The sequence below is a fragment of the Chiloscyllium punctatum genome, chromosome 17 (genome assembly GCF_047496795.1).
Source record: "Chiloscyllium punctatum isolate Juve2018m chromosome 17, sChiPun1.3, whole genome shotgun sequence".
Classification (NCBI taxonomy): Eukaryota; Metazoa; Chordata; class Chondrichthyes; order Orectolobiformes; family Hemiscylliidae; genus Chiloscyllium; species Chiloscyllium punctatum.
In genome coordinates, this window is record NC_092755.1 from 49,867,625 (window position 1) to 49,891,686 (window position 24,062).

Below are 24,062 nucleotides of genomic sequence, written 5' to 3' on the forward strand. Positions count from 1 at the left end.
TCTGTGTGTGTGTAAGAGGGAGAAGTGTGTGTGTGTGAGTGAGAGTGTGTGTGTGAGAGAGACAGAGAAAGGGAGAATTTGTGTGTATGAGAGGGAGAGAGTGTGTTTGTGCGTGCATGTGAGAGAGAGAGTGTGTGTGTGAGAGACAGATAGAGAGTGTGTGTGCGTGTGCATGTGAGAGAGAGTGTGTGTGTGCGAGAGTGAGACTGTGAATGAGGGATTGTTGCTGAGTGTGAATGCAAGGGAGCTGCAGAAATGCGGAATTGCATTTTGTGTCTGCACAAGAGCAAGGTGACTAATTGTACAGAGTGAGAAAGACATCTGGAAAGGCATCTGCAGCAGCTTGTCAGGATGGCCGAGTGGTCTAAGGCGCCAGACTCAAGGAGTGTTAGTCCTTGCTCTGCATCTGGGCTTGTGAATTCTGGTCCCTTTCTAGGGGCGTGGGTTCAAATCCCCCTCCTGACATTCTTCCCTTTTCCCCAAACAAACCTTCCCACACCCACACACTGCCCCCACATTTCACAGCTTCTTGGAGAGGAGTCGCTCCCCCTTCACAAAGATGGAAGAGTCCAACCTGTCACTATCAAAGATAAGGCTGAGGCTTTTACAACAATCTTCAGCCGCAAGTGCCCACCGGATGATCTTACTCAGTCTCCCCCTGTGCTCCCCACCATCACAGACACCATTCTTCCAACAATTCCATTCACTCCGTGTCAGATCCAGAGACACTGGACACTGCAAAGGCTCTGTGCTCTGGCACTGCTCCTGAAGGCTGCTGCTCCACAACATGCCCTTCCTCCAGCCAAGTTCTCCCAGGACAGTGACAACACTGGGATCGACCTGGCCATGTGGGAAATTATCCAGGTATGTCCTGGACATAAAAAGCAGATCAAATCCAACTCAGCCAATTCCTCTCCCATCCATCTGTTCCCAATACTCGGTAAAGTGATGGAAGGGCTCACCAACAGTGCTATCAAGCAGCACCTGCTCAGTGACTCCCAGTTTGGGTTCCCCCAGGGTCACTCAGCTCCTGACCTGATTGTGTTTGTGTGTGTGTGTGAGAGAGAGAGATTGTGTGTGTGTGTGTCAGAGAGATAAAGAGAGATTGTGTGTGCCTGTGAGTGTGTGTGTGTTTGTGTGTGTGTGTGAAGGAGAGAGCGTGTGTGTGTTAGCATGTGTTTGTGTGCGTGTGAGAGAGAGTGTGTGTGTGTGTGAGAGAGAGAGGTGTGTGTGTGTGTGTGAGATTGTGTGTGCCTGTGGGTGTGTGTGTTAGAGAGAGAGTGTGTGTTTGTGTGAAGGAGAGAGAGTGTGTATGTTAGCGTGTGTGTGTGTGAGAGAGAGTGCATGTGTGTGTGTGAGCGCAAGAGAGGCAGCGTGTACGTGTGTGTGTTTGTGTGTGTGAGAGTGAGAGAATGTGTGTGAGTATGTGTCTGAGAGTGTGTGTTTGTGTCTGTCTGTGTGTGTGTGAGTGAGAGTGTGTGTGTGAGAGAGTATGTATGTGTATATGTGTGTTTGAGAGAGAGAGGGTGTGAGTGTGTATATGAGTGTGTGGGCATGTGTGTGTGTGAGAAACAGAGAGGGAGAATTTGTAGGTGTGTTTGAGAGAGACAGAGTGTGTATGTGTGTGAGAGAGACAGAGTGTGCGTGTGTGTGTGGAAGAGAGAGTGTGCATGTGTGTTTGTGTGTGAGAGAGTGAAAGAATGTGTGTGTGTGATAGAGAGTGTGTTTGAGAGAGAGAGAATGTGTGTGCGAGAGAGAGAGAATGTGTGTGTGTATGTGCGTGTATGTGTGTGTGTGAGTGAGAGTGGGTGCGTGTGAGAGAGAGAGAATTTGTATGTGTATGTCTGCAAGAGTTTGTTTGCGTGTGTCTGAGAGAGAGAGAGGAAGAATTTGTTGGTGTGTGTGAGAAAGAGTGTGTGTGTGAGATAGTGTGTGTGTGAGAGAGACAGAGAAAGGGAGAATTTGTGTGTATGAGAGGGAGAGAGTGTGTTTGTGCGTGCATGTGAGAGAGAGAGTGTGTGTGTGAGAGACAGATAGAGAGTGTGTGTGCGTGTGCATGTGAGAGAGAGTGTGTGTGTGCGAGAGTGAGACTGTGTATGAGGGATTGTTGCTGAGTGTGAATGCAAGGGAGCTGCAGAAATGCGGAATTGCATTTTGTGTCTGCACAAGAGCAAGGTGACTAATTGTACAGAGTGAGAAAGACATCTGGAAGGTCATCTGCAGCCGCTTGTCAGGATGGCCGAGTGGTCTAAGGCGCCAGACTCAAGGAGTGTTAGTCCTTGCTCTGCATCTGGGCTTGTGAATTCTGGTCCCTTTCTAGGGGCGTGGGTTCAAATCCCACTCCTGACATTCTTCCCTTTTCCCCAAACAAACCTTCCCACACCCACACACACTGCCCCCACATTTTACAGCTTCTTGGAGAGGAGTCACTCCCCCTTCACAAAGATGGAAGAGTCCAACCTGTCACTTTCAAAGATAAGGCTGAGGCATTTACAACAATCTTCAGCCGCAAGTGCCCACCGGATGATCTTACTCAGTCTCCCCCTGTGCTCCCCACCATCACAGACACCATTCTTCCAACAATTCCATTCACTCCGTGTCAGATCAAGAGACACTGGACACTGCAAAGGCTCTGTGCTCTGGCACTGCTCCTGAAGGCTGCTGCTCCACAACATGCCCTTCCTCCAGCCAAGTTCTACCAGGACAGTGACAACACTGGGATCGACCTGGCCATGTGGGAAATTATCCAGGTATGTCCTGGACATAAAAAGCAGGACAAATCCAACTCAGCCAATTCCTCTCCCATCCATCTGTTCCCAATCCTCGGTAAAGTGATGGAAGGGCTCACCAACAGTGCTATCAAGCAGCACCTGCTCAGTGACACCCAGTTTGGCTTCCCCCAGGGTCACTCAGCTCCTGACCTGATTGTGTTTGTGTGTGTGTGTGAGACAGAGAGATTGTGTGTGTGTGTGTGTGTGTGAGAGATAAAGATTGTGTGTGTGCCTGTGAGTGTGTGTGTGTTTGTGTGTGTGTGTGAGAGAGAGAGGTGTGTGTGTGTGTGTGTGTGTGAGATTGTGTGTGCCTGTGGGCGTGTGTGTGAGAGAGAGAGTGTGTGTTTGTGTGAAGGAGAGAGAGTGTGTATGTTAGCGTGTGTGTGTGTGAGAGAGAGTGCATGTGTGTGTGTGAGCGCAAGAGAGGCAGCGTGTACGTGTGTGTGTTTGTGTGTGTGAGAGTGAGAGAATGTGTGTGAGTATGTGTCTGAGAGTGTGTGTTTGTGTCTGCCTGTGTGTGTGTGAGTGAGAGTGTGTGTGAGAGAGAGTATGTATGTGTATATGTGTGTTTGAGAGAGAGAGGGTGTGAGTGTGTATATGAGTGTGTGGGCATGTGTGTGTGTGAGAAACAGAGAGGGAGAATTTGTAGGTGTGTTTGAGAGAGACAGAGTGTGTATGTGTGTGAGAGAGACAGAGTGTGCGTGTGTGTGTGTAAGAGAGAGTGTGCATGTGTGTTTGTGTGTGAGAGAGTGAAAGAATGTGTGTGTGTGAGAGAGAGTGTGTTTGAGAGAGAGAGAATGTGTGTGCGAGAGAGAGAGAATGTGTGTGTGTATGTGCGTGTATGTGTGTGTGTGAGTGAGAGTGGGTGCGTGTGAGAGAGAGAGAATTTGTATGTGTATGTCTGCAAGAGTGTGTTTGCGTGTGTCTGAGAGAGAGAGAGGAAGAATTTGTTGGTGTGTGTGAGAAAGAGTGTGTGTGTGAGATAGTGTGTGTGTGAGAGAGTGCGTGTGTCTGTGTGTGTGTAAGAGGGAGAAGTGTGTGTGTGTGAGTGAGAGTGTGTGTGTGAGAGAGACAGAGAAAGGGAGAATTTGTGTGTATGAGAGGGAGAGAGTGTGTTTGTGCGTGCATGTGAGAGAGAGAGTGTGTGTGTGAGAGACAGATAGAGAGTGTGTGTGCGTGTGCATGTGAGAGAGAGTGTGTGTGTGCGAGAGTGAGACTGTGTATGAGGGATTGTTGCTGAGTGTGAATGCAAGGGAGCTGCAGAAATGCGGAATTGCATTTTGTGTCTGCACAAGAGCAAGGTGACTAATTGTACAGAGTGAGAAAGACATCTGGAAAGGCATCTGCAGCAGCTTGTCAGGATGGCCGAGTGGTCTAAGGCGCCAGACTCAAGGAGTGTTAGTCCTTGCTCTGCATCTGGGCTTGTGAATTCTGGTCCCTTTCTAGGGGCGTGGGTTCAAATCCCACTCCTGACTTTCTTCCCTTTTCCCCAAACAAACCTTCCCACACCCACACACTGCCCCCACATTTCACAGCTTCTTGGAGAGGAGTCGCTCCCCCTTCACAAAGATGGAAGAGTCCAACCTGTCACTATCAAAGATAAGGCTGAGGCTTTTACAACAATCTTCAGCCGCAAGTGCCCACCGGATGATCTTACTCAGTCTCCCCCTGTGCTCCCCACCATCACAGACACCATTCTTCCAACAATTCCATTCACTCCGTGTCAGATCAAGAGACACTGGACACTGCAAAGGCTCTGTGCTCTGGCACTGCTCCTGAAGGCTGCTGCTCCACAACATGCCCTTCCTCCAGCCAAGTTCTACCAGGACAGTGACAACACTGGGATCGACCTGGCCATGTGGGAAATTATCCAGGTATGTCCTGGACATAAAAAGCAGGACAAATCCAACTCAGCCAATTCCTCTCCCATCCATCTGTTCCCAATCCTCGGTAAAGTGATGGAAGGGCTCACCAACAGTGCTATCAAGCAGCTCCTGCTCAGTGACACCCAGTTTGGGTTCCCCCAGTGTCACTCAGCTCCTGACCTGATTGTGTTTGTTTGTGTGTGTGTGTGTTTGTGTGTGTGTGTGAGAGAGAGAGGTGTGTGTGTGTGTGTGTGTGTGTGAGATTGTGTGTGCCTGTGGGCGTGTGTGTGAGAGAGAGAGTGTGTGTTTGTGTGAAGGAGAGAGAGTGTGTATGTTAGCGTGTGTGTGTATGAGAGAGAGTGCATGTGTGTGTGTGAGCGCAAGAGAGGCAGCTTGTACGTGTGTGTGTTTGCGTGTGTGAGAGTGAGAGAATGTGTGTGAGTATGTGTCTGAGAGTGTGTGTTTGTGTCTGTCTGTGTGTGTGTGAGTGAGAGTGTGTGTGAGAGAGAGTATGTATGTGTATATGTGTGTTTGAGAGAGAGAGGGTGTGAGTGTGTATATGAGTGTGTGGGCATGTGTGTGTGTGAGAAACAGAGGGGGAGAATTTGTAGGTGTGTTTGAGAGAGACAGAGTGTGTATGTGTGTGAGAGAGACAGAGTGTGCGTGTGTGTGTGTAAGAGAGAGTGTGCATGTGTCTTTGTGTGTGAGAGAGTGAAAGAATGTGTGTGTGTGAGAGAGAGTGTGTTTGAGAGAGAGAGAATGTGTGTGCGAGAGAGAGAGAATGTGTGTGTGTATGTGCGTGTATGTGTGTGTGTGAGTGAGAGTGGGTGCGTGTGAGAGAGAGAGAATTTGTGTGTGTATGTCTGCAAGAGTGTGTTTGTGTGTGTCTGAGAGAGAGAGGAAGAATTTGTTGGTGTGTGTGAGAAAGAGTGTGTGTGTGAGATAGTGTGTGTGTGAGAGAGTGCGTGTGTCTGTGTGTGTGTAAGAGGGAGAAGTGTGTGTGTGTGAGAGAGAGAGATTGTGTGTGTGTGTGAGAGATAAAGATTGTGTGTGTGCCTGTGAGTGTGTGTGTGTTTGTGTGTGTGTGTGAGAGAGAGAGGTGTGTGTGTGTGTGTGAGATTGTGTGTACCTGTGGGCGTGTGTGTGAGAGAGAGAGTGTGTGTTTGTGTGAAGGAGAGAGAGTGTGTGTGTGTGCGTGTGAGAGAGATTGTGTGTGTGTGTGAGAGAGAGAGAGGTGCGTGTGTGTGTGAGATTGTGTGTGCCTGTGAGCGTGTGTGTGAGAGAGAGAGCGTGTGTCTGTGTGAAGGAGAGAGGTGTGTGTCTTTGTGTGTGAGTGATTGTGTGTGCCTGTGAGCGTGTGTCTGAGAGAGAGAGTGTGTGTTTGTGTGAAGGAGAGAGAGTGTGTATGTTAGCGTGTGTGTGTGTGAGAGAGAGTGCATGTGTGTGTGTGAGCGCAAGAGAGGCAGCGTGTACGTGTGTGTGTTTGCGTGTGTGAGAGTGAGAGAATGCGTGTGAGTATGTGTCTGAGAGTGTGTGTTTGTGTATGTCTGTGTGTGTGTGAGTGAGAGTGTGTGTGAGAGAGAGTATGTATGTGTATATGTGTGTTTGAGAGAGAGAGGGTGTGAATGTGTGTGTGAGAAACAGAGAGGGAGAATTTGTAGGTGTGTGTGAGAGAGACAGAGTGTGCGTGTGTGTGTGTAAGAGAGAGTGTGCATGTGTCTTTGTGTGTGAGAGAGTGAAAGAATGTGTGTGTGTGATAGAGAGTGTGTTTGAGAGAGAGAAGAATGTGTGTGTGTGAGAGAGAGTGTGTTTGAGAGAGAGAGAATGTTTGTGTGAGAGAGAGAGAGAATGTCTTTGTGTGAGAGAGTGTGTGTGCGAGAGAGAGAGAGAGAATGTGTGTGTGAGAGAGAGAATGTGTGTGTATGTGTGTGTATGTGTGTGTGAGTGAGAGTGGGTGCGTGTGAGAGAGAAAGAATTTGTATGTGTATTTGTGCAAGAGTGTGTTTGTGTGTGTCTGAGAGAGAGGAAGAATTTGTTGGTGTGTGTGAGAAAGAGTGTGTGTGTGAGATAGTGTGTGTGTGAGAGAGTGCGTGTGTCTGTGTGGGTGTAAGAGGGAGAAGTGTGTGTGTGTGAGTGAGAGTGTGTGTGTGAGAGAGAAACAGAGAAAGGGAGAATTTGTGTGTATGAGAGGGAGAGAGTGTGTTTGTGCGTGCATGTCAGAGAGAGAGTGTGTGTGTGAGAGACAGATAGAGAGTGTGTGTGCGTGTGCATGTGAGAGAGAGTGTGTGTGTGCGAGAGTGAGACTGTGTATGAGGGATTGTTTCTGAGTGTGAATGCACGGGATCCTTTTCATAGCAGAGAGCGGCGCGAGCTGGGCGGAAGTGAAGTTGGAGCGTAGAGCTGGTCAGGAAGGTAAATGATTGATATTTGTGTGGGAGACTCTCTAGTTTGAGGGACGGACAGGCGGTTCTGTGGACATGGGCGAGACTCTCGATTGGTTTGTTGCCTCCCGGGTGCTAGGGTCCGAGACGTCTCGGACCGTGTCTTCAGAATCCTTAAGGAGGAGGGTGTGCAGCCAGAGGTCTTGGTACACATTGGCACCAACGACATAGGTAGGAAGAGGGGTGGGGAGGTCATTCAAGAGCTCAGGGAGTTAGGCTGGAAGCTAAAAGCTAGGACAGACAGAGTCATCATCTCTGGGTTGTTGCCGGTGCCACGTGAAAGTGAGGCAAAGAATAGGGAGAGAGTGCAGTTGAACATGTGGCTGCAAGGATGGTGTAGGAGGGAGTGCTTCAGGTATTTGGACAATTGGACTGCATTCTGGGGAAGGTGGGACCTGTACAAGCAGGACAGGTTGCACCTGAACCAGAAGGGCACCAATATCCTGGGGGTAGCATTCTTCGGTGGGGGGTTAAACTAATTTGGCAGGGGGATGGGATCCGGACTTGTAGTCCAGCAAGTAGGTTAGCTGTTTTTCAGGATGTCCAAGACTGTAGGGAGGCTGTGGAGAAGGTAGCACTGACAGGGACTACTTGCGGACACAGAGATGGGTTCAAGTGTGTATACTTCAACGCAAGGAGTATCAGAAATAAGGTGGGTGAACTTAAGGCGTGGATCGGTACCTGGGACTACGATGTTGTGGCCATCACAGAAACATGGATAGATGAGGGACAGGAATGGCTGTTGGAGGTTCCTGGCTACAGATGTTTCAGTAAGATTAGGGAGGGTGGTAAAAAAGGAGGGTGGGTGGCGTTGCTAATTAGAAATGGTATAACGGCTGCAGAAAGGCAGTTTGAGGGGGATCTGCCTTTGGAGGTAGTATGGGCTGAAGTCAGAAATAGGAAAGGTGCAGTCACCTTGTTGGGTGTTTATTGTAGGCCCCCCAATAGCAGCAGAGATGTGGAGAAACAGATTGGGAAAAAGATATTGGAAAGGTGCAGAAACACAGGGTCATAGTCATGGGCGATTTCAACTTCCCAAATATTGATTGGAGGCTCTTTAGATCAAGTAGATTGGACGGGGCGGTGTTTGTGCAGTGTGTCCAGGAAGCTTTTCTAACTCAATATGTAGATTGTCCAACCAGAGGGGAGGCCATATTGGATTTGGTACTTGGTAACGAACCGGGACAAGTGATGGGCTTGTTAGTGGGTGAGCATTTTGGTGATGGTGACCACAATTCTGTGACTTTCACCTTGGTTATGGAGAGAGATAGGGGTGTGCAACAGGGTAAGTTTTACAATTGGGGGAAGGGTAAATACGATGCTGCAAGACAGGATCGGAGGAACATAAGTTGGGAGCATAGGCTGTCAGGGAAGGATGTCGTTGAAATGTGGAACTTTTTCAAGGAACAGATACGACGTGTCCTTGATATGTATGTACCTGTCAGGCAGGAAAGAGATGGTCGTGTGAGGGATCCTTGGTTGACGAGGGAGGTTGAATGTCTTGTAAAGGGGAAGAAGGAGGCTTACATAAGGTTGAGGAAACAAGGTTCAGACAGAGCGTTGGAGGGATACAGGATAGCCAGGAGGGAGCTGAAGAAAGGGATTAGGAGAGCTAAGAGAGGGCATGAGAAATCTTTGGCGGGTAGGATCAAGGATAACCCCAAGGCCTTTTATGCTTATGTGAGAAACATGAGAATGACGAGAACGAGGGTAGGTCCGATAAAGGACAGTAGTGAGAGACTGTGTATTGAGTCGGAAGAGATAGGAGAGGTCTTGAATGAGTACTTTTCTTCAGTATTTACAAACGAGAGGGACCATATTGTTGAAGAGGAGAGTGTGAAACAGACTGGTAAGCTAGAGGAGATACTTGTTAGGAAGGAAGATGTGTTGGGCATTTTGAAAAACTTGAGGATAGACAAGTCCCCCGGGCCTGACGGGATGTATCCTAGGATTATGTGGGAAGCAAGAGAGGAAATTGCAGAGCCGTTGGCAATGATCTTTTCGTCTTCACTGTCAACGGGGTTGGTACCAGGGGACTGGAGAGTGGCAAATGTTGTGCCCCTGTTCAAAAAAGGGAATAGGGATAACCCCGGGAATTATAGGCCAGTTAGTCTTACTTCGGTGCTAGGCAAAGTAATGGAAAGGGTACTGAGTGATAGGGTTTATGAGTATCTGGAAAGACACTGCTTGATTAGGGACAGCCAGCACGAATTTGTGAAGGGTAGGTCTTGCCTTACAAGTCTTATTGAATTCTTTGAGGAGGTGACCAAGCATGTGGATGAGGGTAGAGCAGTGGATGTAGTGTACATGGATTTTAGTAAGGCATTTAATAAGGTTCCCCATGGTAGGCCTTATGCAGAAAGTCAGGAGGCATGGAATAGTGGGAAATTTGGCCAGTTGGATAGAGAACTGGCTAACCGGTCGAAGTCAGAGAGTGGTGGTAGATGGTAAATATTCAGCCTGGAGCCCAGTTACAAGTGGAGTTCCGCAGGGATCAGTTCTGGGTCCTCTGCTGTTTGTAATGTTTATTAATGACTTGGCAGAGGGAGTCGAAGGGTGGGTCAGTAAATTTGCAGACAATACGAAGATTGGTGGAGTTGTGGATAGTGAGGAGGGCTGTTGTCAGCTGCAAAGGGACTTAGATATGATGCAGAGCTGGGCTGAGGAGTGGCAGATGGAGTTCAACCCTGCCAAGTGTGAGGTTGTCCATTTTGGAAGGACAAATAAGAATGCGGAATACAGGGTTAATGGTAGGGTCTTAGTAAGGTGGAGGAACAGAGGGATCTTGGGGTCTATGTTCATAGATCTTTGAAAGTTGCCACTCAGGTGGATAGAGCTTGTAAGAAGGCCTATGGAGTATTATCGTTCATTAGCAGAGGGATTGAATTCAAGAGTCGTGAGGTGATGTTGCAGCTGTACAGGACCTTGGTTAGGCCACATTTGGAGTACTGTGTGCTGTTCTGGTCTCCTCACTTTAGGAAAGATGTGGAAGCTTTGGAGAGGGTGCAGAAGAGGTTTACCAGGATGTTGCCTGGAATGGAGAATAGGTCGTACGAGGATAGGTTGAGGGTGCTAGGTCTTTTCTCATTGGAACGGCGAAGGATGAGGGGTGACTTGATCGAGGTTTATAAGATGATCAGAGGAATAGATAGAGTAGACAGTCAGAAACTTTTTCCCTGGGTACAACAGAGTGTTACAAGGGGACATAAATTTAAGGTGAAGGGTGGAAGGTGTAGGGGAGATGTCAGGGGTAGGTTCTTTACCCAGAGAGTGGTGGGGGCATGGAATGCGCTGTCTGTGGGAGTGGCAGAGTCAGAATCATTGGTGACCTTTAAGCGGCAATTGGATAGGTACATGGATAGATGCTTAAGCTAGGACAAATGTTCGGCGCAACATCGTGGGCTGAAGGGCCTGTTCTGTGCTGTATTGTTCTATGTTCTATGTTCTATAAGGGAGCTGCATTAATGCGGAATTGCATTTTGTGTCTGCATATTAATGACTTGACACCATTCTTCCAACAATTCCATTCACTCCGTGTCAGATCAAGAGACACTGGACACACACATAGACACACACGCACACAGCTGTGCTGAAGGAGGGGACTCAGGGGGATTCGAGCAGTGAGGCAATATGGGCAGAGCTCAGAAATAGGAAGGGTGCGGAAGCAATGTTGGGGCTGTACTACAGGCCTCCCAACAGTGAGCGTGACAGACAGGTACAAATATATAAACAGATTCTGGAAAGATGTAGGAGCAACAGGGTGGTGGGGATAGGAGATGTTAATTTTCCCAACATTGTCTGGGATTCACTTAGTGTTAGAGGTCGAGATGGAGCAGAATTTGTGAGGAGCATCCATGAGGGTTTTACAGGGCAGTATGTAAATAGTCCAACTCGGAAGGGGACATGCTGGACCTGGTGTGAGGGAATGAGACCAGCCAGGTGGTTGAAGTTCCAGGAGGGGATTACTTTGGGAATAGTGATCACAATTCTGTAAGTTTTACAATACTCATGGACAAAGACGAGAGTGATTTGGGAGAAGGCAACCTGCAGCAGTTTCAGGTTAAATCCACATTAGATAGGTGGGAGGCTTGGAAAGAGAGATTGATTCAAGTTCAGGAGAGATAGGGAAATGAGGATCGGAAATGGCAAGATGAGGGTACCTTGGATGATAGGGGAAATGGTGAGACTAGCTCAGAGGAAAAAGGAACACACACTCTCACACACCCAATCACTCTCTCTCACACACACATTCACACACACTCACTCACACACACACACTCACTCACACAGACAGACATACACAAACACACTCCTTCTCTCACACACAAAAACATACACACTTTCTCTCTCTTTGATACACATACTCTCCCTCGCACACACATAGACACTCACATGCACACACAATCTCTTTCTGTCTCTCACACACACATACAAATTCGCCCTCTCTCCCTCTCACACACACACTCTCACTCACTGAGAAAGGGACCAGAATTCACAAGCCCAGATGCAGGACAAGGACTAACACTCCTTGAGTCTGGCGCCTTAGACCACTCGGCCATCCTGACAAGCTGCTGCAGATGTCCTTCCAGATGTCTTTCTCACTCTGTACAATTAGTCACCTTGCTCTTGTGCAGACACAAAATGCAATTCCGCATTTCTGCAGCTCCCTTGCATTCACACTCAGCAACAATCCCTCATACACAGTCTCACTCTCGCACACACACACTCTCTCTCACATGCACACGCACACACACTCTCTATCTGTCTCTCACACACACACTCTCTCTCTCACATGCACGCACAAACACACTCTCTCCCTCTCATACACACAAATTCTCCCTTTCTCTGTCTCTCTCACACACACACTCTCACTCACACACACACACTTCTCCCTCTTACACACACACAGACACACGCACTCTCTCACACACACACTATCTCACACACACACTCTTTCTCACACACACCAACAAATTCTTCCTCTCTCTCTCTCAGACACACGCAAACACACTCTTGCAGACATACACATACAAATTCTCTCTCTCTCACACGCACCCACTCTCACTCACACACACACATACACGCACATACACACACACATTCTCTCTCTCTCGCACACACATTCTCTCTCTCTCAAACACACTCTCTCTCACACACACACATTCTTTCACTCTCTCACACACAAAGACACATGCACACTCTCTCTTACACACACACACGCACACTCTGTCTCTCTCACACACATACACACTCTGTCTCTCTCAAACACACCTACAAATTCTCCCTCTCTGTTTCTCACACACACACATGCCCACACACTCATATACACACTCACACCCTCTCTCTCTCAAACACACATATACACATACATACTCTCTCTCACACACACTCTCACTCACACACACACAGACAGAAACAAACACACACTCTCAGACACATACTCACACACACTCTCTCACTCTCACACAAACACACACACGTACACGCTGCCTCTCTTGCGCTCACACACACACATGCACTCTCTCTCACACACACACACACACGCTAACATACACAATCTCTCTCCTTCAGACAAACACACACTCTCTCTCTCACACACACGCCCACAGGCACACACAATCACACACACACACACCTCTCTCTCTCACACACACACACACTCTCTCTCACACGCACACAAACACATGCTAACACACACACGCTCTCTCCTTCACACACACACACATACACACACACACATTCTCTCTCTCTCACACACACACACACAAACACAATCAGGTCAGGAGCTGAGTGACCCTGGGGGAACCCAAACTGGGTGTCACTGAGCATGTGCTGCTTGATAGCACTGTTGGTGAGCCCTTCCATCACTTTACCGAGGATTGGGAACAGATGGATGGGAGAGGAATTGGCTGAGTTGGATTTGTCCTGCTTTTTATGTCCAGGACATACCTGGATAATTTCCCACATGGCCAGGTCTATCCCAGTGTTATCACTGTCCTGGGAGAACTTGGCTGGAGGAAGGGCATGTTGTGGAGCAGCAGCCTTCAGGAGCAGTGCCAGAGCACAGAGCCTTTGCAGTGTCCAGTGTCTCTTGATCTGACACGGAGTGAATGGAATTGTTGGAAGAATGGTGTCTGTGATGGTGGGGAGCACAGGGGGAGACTGGGTAAGATCATCCGGTGGACACTTGCGGCTGAAGATTGTTGTAAATGCCTCAGCCTTATCTTTGCAAGTGACAGGTTGGACTCTTCCATCTTTGTGAAGGGGGAGTGACTCCTCTCCAAGAAGCTGTGAAATGTGGGGGCAGGGTGTGGGTGTGGGAAGGTTTGTTTGGGGAAAAGGGAAGAATGTCAGGAGTGGGATTTGAACCCACGCCCCTAGAAAGGGACAAGAATTCACAAGCCCAGATGCAGAGCAAGGACTAACACTCCTTGAGTCTGGCAGCTTAGACCACTCGGCCTTCCTGACAAGCTGCCGCCGATGTCCTTCCAGATGTCTTTCTCACTCTGTACAATTAGTCACCTTGCTCTTGTGCAGACACAAAATGCAATTCCGCATTTCTGCAGCTCCCTTGCATTCACACTCAGCAACAATCCCTCATACACAGTCTCACTCTCGCACACACACTCTCTCTCACATGCACACGCAAACACACTCTCTATCTGTCTCTCACACACACACTCTCTCTCTCACATGCACACACAAACACACTCTCTCCCTCTCATACACACAAATTCTCCCTTTCTCTATTTCTCTCTCACACACACACTCTCACTCAGACACACACACTTCTCCCTCTTACACACACACAGAAACACGCACTCTCTCACACACACACTATCTCACACACACACTCTTTCTCACACACACCAACAAATTCTTCCTCTCTCTCTCAGACACACGCAAACACACTCTTACACACATACACATACAAATTCTCTCTCTCTCACACGCACCCACTCTCACTCACACACACACATACACGCACATACACACACACATTCTCTCTCTCTCAAACACACTCTCTCTCACACACACACATTCTTTCACTCTCTCACACACAAAGACACATGCACACTCTCTCTTACACACACACACGCACACTCTGTCTCTCTCACACACATACACACTCTGTCTCTCTCAAACACACCTACAAATTCTCCCTCTCTGTTTCTCACACACACACATGCCCACACACTCATATACACACTCACACCCTCTCTCTCAAAAACACACATATACACATACATACTCTGTCTCACACACACTCTCACTCGCACACACACAGACAGAAACAAACACACACTCTCAGACACATACTCACACACATTCTCTCACTCTCACACAAACACACACACGTACACGCTGCCTCTCTTGCGTTCACACACACACATGCACTCTCTCTCACACACACACACACGCTAACATACACACTCTCTCTCCTTCACACAAACACACACTCTCTCTCTCACACACACGCCCACAGGCACACACAATCTCACACACACACACACCTCTCTCTCTCACACACACACACACACTCTCTCTCACACGCACACAAACACATGCTAACACACACACGCTCTCTCCTTCACACACACACACATACACACACACACATTCTCTCTCTCTCTCACACACACACACACACAAACACAATCAGGTCAGGAGCTGAGTGACCCTGGGGGAACCCAAACTGGGTGTCACTGAGCAGGTGCTGCTTGATAGCACTGTTGGTGAGCCCTTCCATCACTTTACCGAGGGTTGGGAACAGATGGATGGGAGAGGAATTGGCTGAGTTGGATTTGTCCTGCTTTTTATGTCCAGGACATACCTGGATAATTTCCCACATGGCCAGGTCGATCCCAGTGTTGTCACTGTCCTGGGAGAACTTGGCTGGAGGAAGGGCATGTTGTGGAGCAGCAGCCTTCAGGAGCAGTGCCAGAGCACAGAGCCTTTGCAGTGTCCAGTGTCTCTTGATCTGACACGGAGTGAATGGAATTGTTGGAAGAATGGTGTCTGTGATGGTGGGGAGCACAGGGGGAGACTGAGTAAGATCATCCGGTGGGCACTTGCGGCTGAAGATTGTTGTAAATGCCTCAGCCTTATCTTTGCAAGTGACAGGTTGGACTCTTCCATCTTTGTGAAGGGGGAGTGACTCCTCTCCAAGAAGCTGTGAAATGTGGGGGCAGTGTGTTGGTGTGGGAGGGTTTGTTTGGGGAAAAGGAAAGAATGTAAGGAGTGGGATTTGAACCCACGCCCCTAGAAAGGGACCAGAATTCACAAGCACAGATGCAGAGCAAGGACTAACACTCCTTGAGTCTGGCGCCTTAGACCACTCGGCCATCCTGACAAGCTGCTGCAGATGCCCTTCCAGATGTCTTTCTCACTCTGTACAATTAGTCACCTTGCTCTTGTGCAGACACAAAATGCAATTCCGCATTTCTGCAGCTCCCTTGCATTCACACTCAGCAACAATCCCTCATACACAGTCTCACTCTCGCACACACACACTCTCTCTCACATGCACACGCACACACACTCTCTATCTGTCTCTCACACACACACTCTCTCTCTCACATGCACACACAAACACACTCTCTCCCTCTCATACACACAAATTCTCCCTTTCTCTATTTCTCTCTCACACACACACTCTCACTCACACACACACACTTCTCCCTCTTACACACACACAGAAACACACACTCTCTCACACACACACTATCTCACACACACACTCTTTCTCACACACACCAACAAATTCTTCCTCTCTCTCTCAGACACACGCAAACACACTCTTGCAGACATACACACACAAATTCTCTCTCTCTCACACGCACCCACTCTCACTCACACACACACATACATGGACATACACACACATTCTCTCTCTCTCAAACACACTCTCTCTCACACACACACATTCTTTCACTCTCTCACACACAAAGACACATGCACACTCTCTCTTACACACACACACGCACACTCTGTCTCTCTCACACACATACACACTCTGTCTCTCTCAAACACACCTACAAATTCTCCCTCTCTGTTTCTCACACACACACATGCCCACACACTCATATACACACTCACACCCTCTCTCTCTCAAACACACATATACACATACTCTCTCTCACACACACTCTCACTCTCACACACACTGACAGAAACAAACACACACTCTCAGACACATACTCACACACATTCTCTCACTCTCACACAAACACACACACATACACGCTGCCTCTCTTGTGCTCACACACACACATGCACTCTCTCTCACACACACACACGCTAACATACACACTCTCTCTCCTTCACACAAACACACACTCTCTCTCTCACACACACGCCCACACGCACACACAATCTCACACACACACACACCTCTCTCTCTCACACACACACACACTCTCTCTCACACGCACACAAACACATGCTAACACACACACGCTCTCTCCTTCACACACACACACACACACACACACACACAAACACAATCAGGTCAGGAGCTGAGTGACCCTGGGGGAACCCAAACTGGGTGTCACTGAGCAGGTGCTGCTTGATAGCACTGTTGGTGAGCCCTTCCATCACTTTACCGAGGATTGGGAACAGATGGATGGGAGAGGAATTGTCTGAGTTGGATTTGTCCTGCTTTTTATGTCCAGGACGTACCTGGATAATTTCCCACATGGCCAGGTCGATCCCAGTGTTGTCACTGTCCTGGGAGAACTTGGCTGGAGGAAGGGCATGTTGTGGAGTAGCAGCCTTCAGGAGCAGTGCCAGAGCACAGATCCTTTGCAGTGTCTCTTGTTCTGACACGGAGTGAATGGAATTGTTGGAAGAATGGTGTCTGTGATGGTGGGGAGCACAGGGGGAGACTGAGTAAGATCATCCGGTGGGCACTTGCGGCTGAAGATTGTTGTAAATGCCTCAGCCTTATCTTTGATAGTGACAGGTTGGACTCTTCCATCTTTGTGAAGGGGGAGTGACTCCTGTCCAAGAAGCTGTGAAATGTGGGGGCAGTGTGTGGGTGTGGGAAGGTTTGTTTGGGGAAAAGGAAAGGATGTCAGGAGTGGGATTTTAACCCACGACCCTAGAAAGGGACCAGAATTCACAAGCCCAGATGCAGAGCAAGGACTAACACTCCTTGAGGCTGGCGCCTTAGACCACTCGGCCATCCTGACAAGCTGCTGCAGATGTCCTTCCAGATGTCTTTCTCACTCTGTACAATTAGTCACCTTGCTCTTGTGCAGACACAAAATGCAATTCCGCATTTCTGCAGCTCCCTTGCATTCACACTCAGCAACAATCCCTCATACACAGTCTCACTCTCGCACACACACACTCTCTCTCACATGCACACGCACACACACTCTCTATCTGTCTCTCACACACACACTCTCTCTCTCACATGCACACACAAACACACTCTCTCCCTCTCATACACACAAATTCTCCCTTTCTCTGTTTCTCTCTCACACACACACTCTCACTCACACACACACACTTCTCCCTCTTACACACACACAGACACACGCACTCTCTCACACACACACTATCTCACACACACACTCTTTCTCACACACACCAACAAATTCTTCCTCTCTCTCTCTCAGACACACGCAAACACACTCTTGCACACATACACATACAAATTCTCTCTCTCTCACACGCACCCACTCTCACTCACACACACACATACACGCACATACACACACACATTCAATCTCTCTCAAACACACTCTCTCTCACACACACACATTCTTTCACTCTCTCACACACAAAGACACTTGCACACTCTCTCTTACACACACACACGCACACTCTGTCTCTCTCACACACATACACACTCTGTCTCTCTCAAACACACCTACAAATTCTCCCTCTCTGTTTCTCACACACACACATGCCCACACACTCATATACACACTCACACCCTCTCTCTCTCAAACACACATATACACATACTCTCTCTCACACACACTCTCACTCACACACACACAGACAGAAACAAACACACACTCTCAGACACATACTCACACACATTCTCTCACTCTCACACAAACACACACACGTACACGCTGCCTCTCTTGTGCTCACACACACACATGCACCCTCTCTCACACACACACACGCTAACATACACACTCTCTCTCCTTCACACAAACACACACTCTCTCTCTCACACACACGCCCACACGCACACACAATCTCACACACACACACACCTCTCTCTCTCACACACACACACACACTCTCTCTCACACGCGCACAAACTCATGCTAACACACACACGCTCTCTCCTTCACACACACACACATACACACACACACATTCTCTCTCTCTCTCACACACACACACACACACACACACAAACACAATCAGGTCAGGAGCTGAGTGACCCTGGGGGAACCCAAACTGGGTGTCACTGAGCAGGTGCTGCTTGATAGCACTGTTGGTGAGCCCTTCCATCACTTTACCGAGGATTGGGAACAGATGGATGGGAGAGGAATTGGCTGAGTTGGATTTGTCCTGCTTTTTATGTCCAGGACGTACCTGGATAATTTCCCACATGGCCAGGTCGATCCCAGTGTTGTCACTGTCCTGGGAGAACTTGGCTGGAGGAAGGGCATGTTGTGGAGTAGCAGCCTTCAGGAGCAGTGCCAGAGCACAGAGCCTTTGCAGTGTCCAGTGTCTCTTGATCTGACACGGAGTGAATGGAATTGTTGGAAGAATGGTGTCTGTGATGGTGGGGAGCACAGGGGGAGACTGAGTAAGATCATCCGGTGGGCACTTGCGGCTGAAGATTGTTGTAAATGCCTCAGCCTTATCTTTGATAGTGACAGGTTGGACTCTTCCATCTTTGTGAAGGGAGAGTGACTCCTGTCCAAGAAGCTGTGAAATGTGGGGGCAGTGTGTGGGTGTGGGAAGGTTTGTTTGGGGAAAAGGGAAGAATGTCAGGAGTGGGATTTGAACCCACGCCCCTAGAAAGGTACCAGAATTCACAAGCCCAGCTGCAGAGCAAGGACTAACACCCCTTGAGTCTGGCGCCTTAGACCACTCGGGCATCCTGACAAGCTGTGGCAGATGTCCTTCCAGATGTCTTTCTCACTCTCTACAATTAGTCACCTTGCTCTTGTGCAGACACAAAATGCAATTCCGCATTTCTGCAGCTCCCTTGCATTCACACTCAGCAACAATCCCTCATACACAGTCTCACTCTCGCACACACACACTCTCTCTCACATGCACACGCACACACACTCTCTATCTGTCTCTCACACACACACTCTCTCTCTCACATGCACGCACAAACACACTCTCTCCCTCTCATACACACAAATTCTCCCTTTCTCTGTTTCTCTCTCACACACACACTGCCACACACAGACACACGCACTCTCTCACACACACACTATCTCACACACACACTCTTTCTCACACACACCAACAAATTCTTCCTCTCTCTCTCTCAGACACACGCAAACACACTCTTGCACACATACACATACAAATTCTCTCTCTCTCACACGCACCCACTCTCACTCACACACACACATACACGCACATACACACACACATTCTCTCTCTCTCAAACACACTCTCTCTCACACACACACATTCTTTCACTCTCTCACACACAAAGACACATGCACACTCTCTCTTACACACACACACACGCACACTCTGTCTCTCTCACACACATACACACTCTGTCTCTCTCAAACACACCTACAAATTCTCCCTCTCTGTTTCTCACACACACACATGCCCACACACTCATATACACACTCACACCCTCTCTCTCTCAAACACACATATACACATACTCTCTCTCACACACACTCTCACTCTCACACACACTAACAGAAACAAACACACACTCTCAGACACATACTCACACACATTCTCTCACTCTCACACAAACACACACACATACACGCTGCCTCTCTTGTGCTCACACACACACATGCACTCTCTCTCACACACACACACGCTAACATACACACTCTCTCTCCTTCACACAAACACACACTCTCTCTCTCACACACACGCCCACACGCACGCACAATCTCACACACACACACACCTCTCTCTCTCACACACACACACACTCTCTCTCACACGCACACAAACACATGCTAACACACACACGCTCTCTCCTTCACACACACACACATACACACACACACATTTTCTTTCTCTCTCACACACACACACACACACACACACACACACAATCACAATCAGGTCAGGAGCTGAGTGACCCTGGGGGAACCCAAACTGGGTGTCACTGAGCAGGTGCTGCTTGATAGCACTGTTGGTGAGCCCTTCCATCACTTTACCGAGGATTGGGAACAGATGGATGGGAGAGGAATTGTCTGAGTTGGATTTGTCCTGCTTTTTATGTCCAGGACGTACCTGGATAATTTCCCACATGGCCAGGTCGATCCCAGTGTTGTCACTGTCCTGGGAGAACTTGGCTGGAGGAAGGGCATGTTGTGGAGTAGCAGCCTTCAGGAGCAGTGCCAGAGCACAGAGCCTTTGCAGTGTCCAGTGTCTCTTGATCTGACACGGAGTGAATGGAATTGTTGGAAGAATGGTGTCTGTGATGGTGGGGAGCACAGGGGGAGACTGAGTAAGATCATCCGGTGGGCACTTGCGGCTGAAGATTGTTGTAAATGCCTCAGCCTTATCTTTGATAGTGACAGGTTGGACTCTTCCATCTTTGTGAAGGGGGAGTGACTCCTGTCCAAGAAGCTGTGAAATGTGGGGGCAGTGTGTGGGTGTGGGAAGGTTTGTTTGGGGAAAAGGAAAGGATGTCAGGAGTGGGATTTGAACCCACGCCCCTAGAAAGGGACCAGAATTCACAAGCCCAGATGCAGAGCAAGGACTAACACTCCTTGAGTCTGGCGCCTTAGACCACTCGGCCATCCTGACAAGCTGCTGCAGATGTCCTTCCAGATGTCTTTCTCACTCTGTACAATTAGTCACCTTGCTCTTGTGCAGACACAAAATGCAATTCCGCATTTCTGCAGCTCCCTTGCATTCACACTCAGCAACAATCCCTCATACACAGTCTCACTCTCGCACACACACACTCTCTCTCACATGCACACGCACACACACTCTCTATCTGTCTCTCACACACACACTCTCTCTCTCACATGCACACACAAACACACTCTCTCCCTCTCATACACACAAATTCTCCCTTTCTCTGTTTCTCTCTCACACACACACTCTCACTCACACACACACACTTCTCCCTCTTACACACACACAGACACACGCACTCTCTCACACACACACTATCTCACACACACACTCTTTCTCACACACACCAACAAATTCTTCCTCTCTCTCTCTCAGACACACGCAAACACACTCTTGCACACATACACATACAAATTCTCTCTCTCTCACACGCACCCACTCTCACTCACACACACACATACACGCACATACACACACACATTCAATCTCTCTCAAACACACTCTCTCTCACACACACACATTCTTTCACTCTCTCACACACAAAGACACTTGCACACTCTCTCTTACACACACACACGCACACTCTGTCTCTCTCACACACATACACACTCTGTCTCTCTCAAACACACCTACAAATTCTCCCTCTCTGTTTCTCACACACACACATGCCCACACACTCATATACACACTCACACCCTCTCTCTCTCAAACACACATATACACATACTCTCTCTCACACACACTCTCACTCACACACACACAGACAGAAACAAACACACACTCTCAGACACATACTCACACACATTCTCTCACTCTCACACAAACACACACACGTACACGCTGCCTCTCTTGTGCTCACACACACACATGCACCCTCTCTCACACACACACACGCTAACATACACACTCTCTCTCCTTCACACAAACACACACTCTCTCTCTCACACACACGCCCACACGCACACACAATCTCACACACACACACACCTCTCTCTCTCACACACACACACACACTCTCTCTCACACGCGCACAAACTCATGCTAACACACACACGCTCTCTCCTTCACACACACACACATACACACACACACATTCTCTCTCTCTCTCACACACACACACACACACACACACAAACACAATCAGGTCAGGAGCTGAGTGACCCTGGGGGAACCCAAACTGGGTGTCACTGAGCAGGTGCTGCTTGATAGCACTGTTGGTGAGCCCTTCCATCACTTTACCGAGGATTGGGAACAGATGGATGGGAGAGGAATTGTCTGAGTTGGATTTGTCCTGCTTTTTATGTCCAGGACGTACCTGGATAATTTCCCACATGGCCAGGTCGATCCCAGTGTTGTCACTGTCCTGGGAGAACTTGGCTGGAGGAAGGGCATGTTGTGGAGTAGCAGCCTTCAGGAGCAGTGCCAGAGCACAGAGCCTTTGCAGTGTCCAGTGTCTCTTGATCTGACACGGAGTGAATGGAATTGTTGGAAGAATGGTGTCTGTGATGGTGGGGAGCACAGGGGGAGACTGAGTAAGATCATCCGGTGGGCACTTGCGGCTGAAGATTGTTGTAAATGCCTCAGCCTTATCTTTGATAGTGACAGGTTGGACTCTTCCATCTTTGTGAAGGGGGAGCGACTCCTCTCCAAGAAGCTGTGAAATGTGGGGGCAGTGTGTGGGTGTGGGAAGGATTGTTTGGGGAAAAAGGGAAGGATGTCAGCAGTGGGATTTGAACCCACGACCCTGGAAAGGGACCAGAATTCACAAGCCCAGATGCAGAGCAAGGACTAACACTCCTTGAGGCTGGCGCCTTAGACCACTCGGCCATCCTGACAAGCTGCTGCAGATGCCTTTCCAGATGTCTTTCTCACTCTGTACAATTAGTCACCTTGCTCTTGTGCAGACACAAAATGCAATTCCGCATTTCTGCAGCTCCCTTGCATTCACACTCAGCAACAATCCCTCATACACAGTCTCACTCTCGCACACACACACTCTCTCTCACATGCACACGCACACACACTCTCTATCTGTCTCTCACACACACACTCTCTCTCTCACATGCACACACAAACACACTCTCTCCCTCTCATACACACAAATTCTCCCTTTCTCTGTTTCTCTCTCACACACACACTCTCACTCACACACACACACTTCTCCCTCTTACACACACACAGACACACGCACTCTCTCACACACACACTATCTCACACACACACTCTTTCTCACACACACCAACAAATTCTTCCTCTCTCTCTCTCAGACACACGCAAACACACTCTTGCACACATACACATACAAATTCTCTCTCTCTCACACGCACCCACTCTCACTCACACACACACATACACGCACATACACACACACATTCAATCTCTCTCAAACACACTCTCTCTCACACACACACATTCTTTCACTCTCTCACACACAAAGACACTTGCACACTCTCTCTTACACACACACACGCACACTCTGTCTCTCTCACACACATACACACTCTGTCTCTCTCAAACACACCTACAAATTCTCCCTCTCTGTTTCTCACACACACACATGCCCACACACTCATATACACACTCACACCCTCTCTCTCACAAACACACATATACACATACTCTCTCTCACACACACTCTCACTCACACACACACAGACAGAAACAAACACACACTCTCAGACACATACTCACACACATTCTCTCACTCTCACACAAACACACACACGTACACGCTGCCTCTCTTGTGCTCACACACACACATGCACCCTCTCTCACACACACACACGCTAACATACACACTCTCTCTCCTTCACACAAACACACACTCTCTCTCTCACACACACGCCCACACGCACACACAATCTCACACACACACACACCTCTCTCTCTCACACACACACACACTCTCTCTCACACGCACACAAACACATGCTAACACACACACGCTCTCTCCTTCACACACACACACATACACACAC

The 24,062-nt window shown here is 48.7% G+C and overlaps 7 non-coding genes across 7 annotated transcripts; 3 read left to right on the forward strand and 4 right to left on the reverse strand.

The window, feature by feature from the left end:
• The first annotated feature begins 345 nt into the window (after positions 1 to 345).
• trnal-caa (transfer RNA leucine (anticodon CAA)) lies at positions 346 to 465 on the forward strand. Its single transcript has 2 exons — positions 346 to 383; positions 420 to 465. It is a non-coding gene; the product is annotated as a tRNA-Leu (tRNA).
• A 1,764-nt stretch (positions 466 to 2,229) lies between these two features.
• trnal-caa (transfer RNA leucine (anticodon CAA)) lies at positions 2,230 to 2,349 on the forward strand. The gene is made up of 2 exons: positions 2,230 to 2,267; positions 2,304 to 2,349. It is a non-coding gene; the product is annotated as a tRNA-Leu (tRNA).
• Positions 2,350 to 4,126: 1,777 nt separating this feature from the next.
• On the forward strand, positions 4,127 to 4,246 carry trnal-caa (transfer RNA leucine (anticodon CAA)). The gene is made up of 2 exons: positions 4,127 to 4,164; positions 4,201 to 4,246. It is a non-coding gene; the product is annotated as a tRNA-Leu (tRNA).
• Positions 4,247 to 15,310: 11,064 nt separating this feature from the next.
• Positions 15,311 to 15,430, reverse strand: trnal-caa (transfer RNA leucine (anticodon CAA)). The gene is made up of 2 exons: positions 15,393 to 15,430; positions 15,311 to 15,356 (listed from the first exon to the last, which is right to left on the reverse strand). It is a non-coding gene; the product is annotated as a tRNA-Leu (tRNA).
• Positions 15,431 to 17,150: 1,720 nt separating this feature from the next.
• trnal-caa (transfer RNA leucine (anticodon CAA)) lies at positions 17,151 to 17,270 on the reverse strand. Its single transcript has 2 exons — positions 17,233 to 17,270; positions 17,151 to 17,196 (listed from the first exon to the last, which is right to left on the reverse strand). It is a non-coding gene; the product is annotated as a tRNA-Leu (tRNA).
• Positions 17,271 to 19,041: 1,771 nt separating this feature from the next.
• trnal-caa (transfer RNA leucine (anticodon CAA)) lies at positions 19,042 to 19,161 on the reverse strand. The gene is made up of 2 exons: positions 19,124 to 19,161; positions 19,042 to 19,087 (listed from the first exon to the last, which is right to left on the reverse strand). It is a non-coding gene; the product is annotated as a tRNA-Leu (tRNA).
• Positions 19,162 to 20,907: 1,746 nt separating this feature from the next.
• Positions 20,908 to 21,027, reverse strand: trnal-caa (transfer RNA leucine (anticodon CAA)). The gene is made up of 2 exons: positions 20,990 to 21,027; positions 20,908 to 20,953 (listed from the first exon to the last, which is right to left on the reverse strand). It is a non-coding gene; the product is annotated as a tRNA-Leu (tRNA).
• Positions 21,028 to 24,062: the final 3,035 nt, after the last annotated feature.